Source organism: Microcebus murinus, chromosome 1, assembly GCF_040939455.1.
Source record: "Microcebus murinus isolate Inina chromosome 1, M.murinus_Inina_mat1.0, whole genome shotgun sequence".
Lineage (NCBI taxonomy): Eukaryota > Metazoa > Chordata > Mammalia > Primates > Cheirogaleidae > Microcebus > Microcebus murinus.
Window position 1 is genome coordinate 65,119,696 of NC_134104.1, and position 9,152 is coordinate 65,128,847.

Consider the following 9,152-nt stretch of genomic DNA (forward strand, 5'->3'; position numbering starts at 1 on the left):
ATTAACAAATAGTTTTTATTTTTTGAAATTATTAAGTAAACAGTAGATTTTTACAAACTACTGTACATTTTTAAGTATATCTAATTGAAGTTTCTTGAATGTGGCCTTATTTGATTATAGCTAATTAATGCCGCCTCCCAACCTAAAAAGGTTCCACACTGCTGGGCTAGATATTTATTTGGTGGTGTTCAAAGAAAGGGCAAGGAAGACAAAAGTAGGGTGCCAAGAAAGAGCATGAGGTGGGAACGGGGGTCCCTGATGAGATGAAGACAAGAACAGTCACAGGGAAAGAAAGAAGGGGCCAACCACAGGGAGGGAAGAATGTAACAGTGGGGGAGGAGAAGCGGGGGCAGAAGTAAGGGGGACTTTCCCTCACTCTTACTGAAATAAGTGACCGTCCTAAATCAATCCTGGAATAATCAATTAATGGAAATGTGAGGGGGAGAGTCGAAGTTGACTAGTAAGTAAATGGATATCATTTTTATAAGCTTCTGATGGGCTCTTTTAAAAAGAAGTGGAGAAAAAATATGTTCTGAAATTGCTCCAAATGCCTTCTTAACTCCAGTTTGTCAAGAGAGGCATCTGAATCAGGATGTTCATGACTCAACTTAATTGTGCATTAATTCAGGTGGTGATGATTGGCCGTAACTGCAAATAACAGGACACATTCTTACGGTCTCCCGAGGACTACCTGAGTAATGGAATAATGATGACAATTAGGATGTGGTGAAGCCACCTTCTCACTATGTAATAGAATGCCCAATAGAGGTAGTTGGTATTCATTGAAAGCAGCATGTGAATAATCAGATAAAAGGAAAGTACTTAGTGAAGGCAAAAAAACACTTAGTGAAAAGTCTTTTAACATTTATTTTTGTAGCACAATAAAATAAAAATGTGGGCTAGTTTTAAAATTCATAGCTTATCTAAAGGAACACCCTGGGACTTATTGCCTACATATAAAATTATTTTAAATAGAAAAATAGAGACTGTATTATAAAATGGAAGAAATTCAAAGTTCCTTTTTACTAGAACTTGCATTGATATGTGAAAGTGCTTTCAATTAGAGATAATTAAAATAATAGGCTATATTTAAAATAATTACATGTTAAAAGATGTCTACAAAATGATGGGAGTTGGCTATGAAATTTTAGCATGAGCAATATCAAGACATAAGAATACCTTATTGACATGAATATGTTTTTTACTAATCTATCTTTTCACCCCACTTGCCCTTCTTCTGCCTAGAAGACAAAGAAAACCTCACTAATTTACAGACCCTGATTCAGCCTGTACAGAAGAAATTTACTGGAGTCCTATCTCTATGACAAAGTTATAAACATAAATTTCCCATTGAAATAAAACTTAAAAGTACTGAATCTCCTGAAATATATATCTATATTTTTATATCTATAGAAATAGACAACTACATATTTAACATATGACAGGTCTGACTGTGTTTCTCCCATTAATAGTTAACTTAAAAGGAAATAAAACTGCAAAGTCCTACCTAAGAGGATATGGTTCAGTACCATAACTAGTAATCAAATGAAATGCAAATTAAAAGAAGGAGCTGCCCACACCTCAATCAAATTAACAAAGTATTTTTAAAATGATGATACCCAAAGCATCAGCATCAGTCATCACTAATAGCATTTTAAAATGGTTCAAATATTTTGGAAAGTAATCTGGCAATCTATGTTGAGAGGCACAAAAAAGGTTATAACTTTCACTTTAGCAATTCCAGCTGCAGGAATATATCCTAAGGAAATAATCCCAAACATGGAAACAGCTACAAGAAAATAATCATCTATGCATTATTCATAATAGGAAAAAAAGGAGGCAGGAGAGGAACCTAAAAAAAATCCAAATATCTAATAAAAGAATATGTAAATGATAGTACATTCATTTGGTATATTCTTCAGGTGGTAAAACTGACAGTTATGAAAACTAGGGAGAAACATGGGAAAAATCTTATGGTGGGTTAAATTTTAACAGAAGAATATAAATTTGGGTCTACCGTATGATTGCAATTCTTCAAAGATATGCTTTTAAAAAATACAGAAGAAAATACATAAAAAAGATAATGATAGTGCTGTTAGTGTGATGAGAATATAGGTACTTTTCTTCTTTTTCCAAACTTTCTACATTTTTGTGATGCGATTACATGACTTTTAAAATGGAAATGTTATTAAGTTTTTTAGATTGGGGATTTTGCTGGTTTGAGTGGTTTTTTTCCTTGCAATGTTTTCCAGCTTCTTCTCTAATGCCACTAAACCTCTGAAGGCTTGCTAAAACTAGATAGCATAAACGTAAAGTAAAATTTGGGGGAAAATTTTTAGGTCAATTGTAGGTGAAAATGCTCATGATGACAAATGTGAAAAAATTTAGATATAAAATGCTTCACCTACCATGACTCTAATTTTTATTTGTTTAAAAATATTTTTATTAAAAATAAGGCTCGATTTTCTTAGACATGACAAAACCCACAAGCAACAAAAAGAAAAAATAAATTGGACTTCATCAAAATTAAAACCTTTTGTGCTTCAAAAGACAAAGTGGATGTATTTTATACCCATTAGGATGGCTATAATAAAAATGACAGATGACAGCTAGTGTTGACAATAATATGGAGAAATCATAACCCTCATATCACTGCTGGTGGGAATGTAAGATGATGCAGCTGCTTTGGGAGATAGTTTGGAAGTTCCTCAAAAAACTTAAGCATAGAGTTACCATATGAGCTAACAACTGCATTCCTAGGAGAAATGAAAACATATGCCCACAGAACAACTTACACATACATGAATGTTTGGAGCAGCATTATACATAATAGCCAAAAAGTGGAAGCAACCTAAATGTCCATCAACAGATGAATGGATAAACAAAATGGGGTGTGTATACATACAGTGGAATATTATTCGATGGAATAAAGTTCCAATACATGCTACACCATGCATAAACTTTGAAAACATGCTGAATGAAAGAAGCTGGTCACAGAAGACCACATATTGTATGATTCCATTTATATGAATTGTGTAGAATAGGCACATTTATAGGGACAGAAAATAGATCAGTGGTTGCCCAGAGCTGGGGTGGGGGTAGGAGGATGGGAAAATGGATATGGGGTTTCTTTTTGGAATGGTAAAAATATTCTAAAATTAAACTACAGGCCTGGCGAGGTGGCTCACACCTGTAATCCTAGCACTCTGGGAGGCCGAGGTGGGCAGATTGCTCGAAGTCAGAAGTTTGAGACCAGCCTGAGCAAGAGGGAGACCCTGTCTCTACTAAAAATAGAAAGAAATTAACTGACCAACTAAAAATACATAGAAAAAAAATTAGCTGGGCATGGTGGCACATGCCTGTAGTCCCAGCTACTCAGAGGCTGAGTCAGGAGGATTGCTTTGAGCCCAGGAGTTTGAGGTTGCTGTGAGCTAGGCTGACGCTACAGCACTCTAGCCCGGGCAACAGAGTGAGACTCTGTCTCAAAAAAAAAATTAAATTAAATTAAACTACAGTGATGGTTGTTCAACTTTGTGAAGGTATTAAATGTCATTAAATTCACTTGCTTTAAATAGGTGAATTATATGGTATGTGAATTATATTTTAATAAAGTGGTTAAAAAAAAAGAGGAATGACTCCTCTATTTTGCCCCAATATGTGAAAAAAATGGATTGAAGGAAATACAGCAATAAAGTAATAGTGGTTACCTCTCGATAGTAGAATGAGTGATTTTCTTCTATTTTTTTGGTGTAAGCAGTGTTCATAACAGACATGTCTAATAAGGTGTGTCAATATTTACTAATGTGCATTATCAAAGAGACACTGAGGCAGAGCTAGTAAGTACTTAAGTAAGCTTTGGAGACAACAGATGAGGGTCACAGTCCTTGCTCCTGGCTGCTGCACAAAGCTTGCTCTAGTTCTGAGATCTTGGGCAAGTCACCTGGCGTCTCTGACCCTAGTTTCTTTCTCTGCACAAAGAATAGCATGATGATTTCTCCCTACTGGGTTGTTTTGAGCATGAACTTGGAGTCTGTGTAAGTGCAGAGCACAATGCATGGCATATGGCAAACTCTCAGCAAATGCAGGCTAGTGACAGGAGTCAGAATAGGAGTGGTATTAGTACTAGTAGTAGTACTAATAGTAATAAGGGATCCGTAACACCAAAAATGGTTGTGAACCACCCCTGTCAGCCCGCGGCGTGGCTGCAAGGCCTTCTCTCTGCAGGTTGATCGGTTGTTGTTCATGAAGAGGGTGGGAGGACACTTTGCTGGCTCCTAGGGCTTTGCAGAGAGTGATGAAAGAAGCATTGGTTTGGTTTTCTGGGCATTTTGAATTGTAATTCTGATTATTTTTTCCTCTAAGCTTAGGAAGGTCTTTCTCTGAGCTCTGTGGAAGCCCCTACAAAGAGTATTTCTTTCTGTTTTGCTGCTATGTACTTTTCTGGATTTTAAAGTTTTTTTCAAATTAATAAAATACTATATTTTAATGCAAACTCTACATGCAAACTTCCCCTCTTTTGTCACCTATGTTTTACTACTCAGATGAATTGAAGGGATGATGGAATGAGGTAGTGATATTCTTTCAAATGTAGTGAACCAAGGCCTCCTCTGCTGAGAACCAGAACTTGAAATAAATTAGGTTTAGTTCAGTCTAGAGTATTAATTGGATTTAATTATTTATGAGATAAATGTCATAAGGGTCCATGATCCTTAAAAGAATTAATCACATTTCAAAGGGCATTGAGAACCATATAAATGCAATAAAGTTGCATAGTCTATTCATCAGCACATTACCTTAAAGTCCTGTGGAAGAAGTGGTCTATTTAACATTCTAGAAACTAATCCAGACTTTTGCATCAGACTTTGTACAATGTCATTGATTACCCATGGAGGAGAAACAAAGATTGGGCACATACTATAATGCAACACATATTTTATAAAGATATATGCATATTTAACAACGCATATATTAGATACACTGGTGGATAACTATCTGGAGGATGGAGGAGAATGGATAAAAATAAAATAAAATCATATAAAGCAAGAGAGGGGCTTTAATGGACTGATAATGTTAATTTCCTATGAATTGAGGAATGTGATTTACTCTCAGCACTTAAAGTTTAAAAAACAAAAACCTGGTCTTTTGACCAGGTCAGGATTCCCTTCTTTCCTAGAGCAAAGGAAAGTGATAAGTGCCACATTCTGCAGCCGTCAAGCTGACTTTAAAGGCCAGAGTTGTCCCAGAAGTAATAAATATATCACCAAGAGGCAGGCGCAATGTCTTGTGCCTATAGTCCTAGCAACTCAGGAGGCACAGGTGGGAGGATTGCTTAAGCCCAGGAGCTCAAGGCCATCCTGAGCAACATAGTGAGACCCCATCTTTAAAAAAATAATAATGTCACCAGTAATGAGCTATCTCAATATCATATACCCCCATGTAGGATGCATTGAGAACAACCAAACATGGTATTCTTGCTAAAAAATGTAACCTCAGTGTAATTATAAGACAAACCCAACAAAGGTACATTTTATAAAACAAGTTACCAGTACTTTTCAAAAGTATCAAGGTCATGAAAAACAGGGAAAGACTGAGGAAATGTCACAGATTGGAAGAGACTAAAGAGATATGATAACTAAATGCAATCTAAGATTAAATCCCAAAATAGAAAGAGGACATCCGTGGGAAAACTAGTGAAATTCTGTAAGTTCGTAGATTTTTTGCTATTGTACAATGTTAATCTTTAGGTTTTGATAATTGTACTATAGTTATGTAAGTTGTTAACAGTAGGGAAGCTGGATAAAGATTATACAGGAACTCTCAGTGCTATTTTTGCAACTTACTTTAAGTCTAGGATTATTTCAAAATAAAAAGGTTTTTAAAAATATGGATATTTTTAAATGATGCCTTTTCTGGGAGTCAATTTTTGATCACTGATTCAATTTCTATATTAGTTATTGGTCTATCTAGGTTTTGTATTACTTCTCTAGATAATTTTGGTAATTTGTATTTCTTAAAAGTTTTCCCTTTGAACTATGTGTTCAGAATTTGACATGGTATTCATTTATATTACCCTCTAATAAATTTTGCAATCTTTGCTGGGTTTATAGTTACATCACCCTTTTTATTATTAGCATTATTCATTCATGCTTCTCTTATGCTGTTTTCTCCTTTAATTAGGGCTGTGAGAAGTTGTCCTTTTTATTAACCTTTCAAATAATCTGTTTCAGTTTTATTAATCATTCTACTGTTTGTTTTCTATTTTCAGTAATTTCTGGTTTCATCTTCATTTTTTCTTCCTTCTGTTATTTTTAGTTCACTCTATTACTTTTGTTCTAACTTCTTAAATGGAATGCTTTGCTCATTAATTTGCCATTTTTCTTGTTTTCTAATGCAGGCAGTCATAAGGATATGTAGTCATCTCTCCTAGTTCTATTTGATATTTGACTGCATCACTCAACTTTTCATATGCAGGGTTTTATTGTTGTACAGTTTTAAGGGTGATCATGTCTTTAACCCACAGATCTTTTGCAAAGGATCATTTGCCTTTTTATTTCTAAATATATGGGACTTGATATTATTTTATTATTATTAATTTTATTTTATTAAAACCTAGGCATTCTTGTAGTCTAGATAGTATCCTTGTCATTTGGCACAAGGGTCACAACACAATTTTAATAAGTACTGTACCTTTGCTGTTCACTCTTCCCTCCCAATGAATTATTGTTTGCCTAAAATGAGGAGAGTGTTTCAAAATGGAATATGCATAATTGGCTGAATGACTGAAGGTTTCATCCTTGACTCATCCTCCCCACATCTTTCCATCAACTTTGTATACTAATGAAGAGAATTAAAGCACACCTTTAGCTTGATTTGTGATTCAATTCACCATCTTCAAACAAATTACAGCCAATAAAAGTTTTCAAATTAGCATCTCCTCTTTGGCACTTGCAGGTATCAATGACATTTGTGTGTGGATAGAGGTTATAGAGATTTGTGATTGTGCTGAAGAATGTAGGTCCAGAATCAGTACTTATTATTGCTGGTGTTAAAGTATGACAAGTAATATCCTGGTTAATTTATACATTCCCACTACCTGAAACACTGAGCTAAGCTGAAATCTGAAGACAAGGTCAGGAAAGTCACTCTTTAAAATGGAACTTAATGAAATTTAATATACAAAAGAAGGGGATTTTTGTAACATATATATCCTATTTTGTGATTTTGACTATTCTTTCTAAGAGCCTGAGATGTCAGAACTAACAGCCCTAACTCGTACAGACTACAAAAAAAAAGTGGTAGTAGTAGTTATTCATCACAGCCTGAATTAGTCAGACAAACAGAACCAATAGCATATGTATATCTGTAGAGAGAGGTTTATTTTAAGGAATTGGTTCATGAGATTATAGAGGCCGGCAAGTCCAAAATCTGCAGCGTGGACTGGGAAACCCGGGGAAGTATGGATGTTGTAGTTCAAGTCTGAAGGCCATCTGCTGGCAGAATTCCTTCTTGCTTGGGGAAGGTGGGACTTTGCACTGTGCAGGCCTTTGATGGATGGGATGAGGTCACATTATGGAGGGCAATCTGCTTTATTCAAAGCCCACCAATTTAAATGTTAATCTCATTCAAAGAACACCTTGATAGAAATAGCCAGCATAATGTTTGACCAAATATCTGGGCACATAGCCCATCCAAGTTGACACATAAAATTAACCACCACACTGTCCAGCAGGCAAGCGTTGTAGTAGGGGCTGCTGGTGTCCAAGAGGAAAAGTGGCCTTTGATTCCCAGCTGTGCTACTTCCTAGTTTCATGACCCTGGGCAGTTTAGTTAAGCTCTTGTAGCCTTAGATTCTTTCTACAACTAAGTATCAATAATAGAGTTGTGAAAATTATTCATATATAGTATCCAGGTCTCCTTGTAGATGCTCAATAATTGTTTATTTCCCTCTGCTTCCTCGGGAAAGTGTTCGGCAGCAGCTGCCTCAATCTGAACAAAACAACTTTTTTTTTTTTTTAAGACAGGTTCTTACTCTGTCGCCTAGGCTGGAGTGCAGTGGTGCAATCATAGCTCACTGTAGCCTCAAACTCCTGGGCTCAAGTGATCCTCCTGCCTCAGCCTCCTGAGTAGCTGGGACTACAGGCACGTGCCAGCACCCTCAGCTAATCTTTATTTTAGTTTATCTTATTTTATTTTATTTTTTATGGTAGAAGCGCCTTTACTGGTTGCAACTCGAAGTGTAAGAGGAGTGGATAGGACAGCTCCTGCTCCTGGGGCAGCATCCGTAGACTCTGCTGCTGTCCTCCAATTTATTTTATTTTTATGTAGAGACAGGATCGCTCTATGTTGTCCAGGCTGGTCTTGAAGTCCTGGCCTCAAATAGTCCTCTTGCCTCGGCCCCCCAAAGTGCTGGCATTACAGGTGTGAGCCGCCATGCCCCGCTGAACCAAACTTCTTATGAGCTGATCCCACATCCTGGGCTCTGACACTGCTTACAAAGTGACATCTGGATTACTACTAATTCCATTTTCTATATATGGACATAAGAACTCTTATTGGAAAGGATCGTCCCATTGTTCATAAATACAATGGCATTGTTATTCATACATCAGTGCCTGGGTCAGAAATTGTTGGTACAAAAGAAATCCACTCTAAGAAACTCAGAAAGAGGGTTTGTTATCAAGACTAGGAGGAATCTCACAGAGACCTAATCGTAGGAAATAGCCTTTTCTCATTGGAAACCATAAAATGAGTTACCTGTTTCTGTCTCTCTCTGGAGACCTGTAATTCTCTTGGGCCTTTTTTTTGCTACATTCTATGTGTTTGCTCCCTTGTAGTTTGGGCCACAGGTGGTACTTCATGGACTCTCTGTTCTACCCTCTGCATACATGACCTTGCAGTCCCATGCACATGCCATCTAACCAATTCATGCTCTGTGTTTCTTACATCAAATTCTTGAGAGAATTTGACTGATGGCTAGCCAGCTCCCTTGGTCAGATTGTCTAATCAGCTGTGACTAAGTAGAAATGAGTCTCGTAAGTGATACACTAATGTTTCCAGGAATGTGAATAAAAAATTCACACTAAAGCTGGGCACAGTAGCTCATGCCTGTAATCCCACTCTGGGAGGCCAAGGCAGGAGGATCGCTTGAGGCC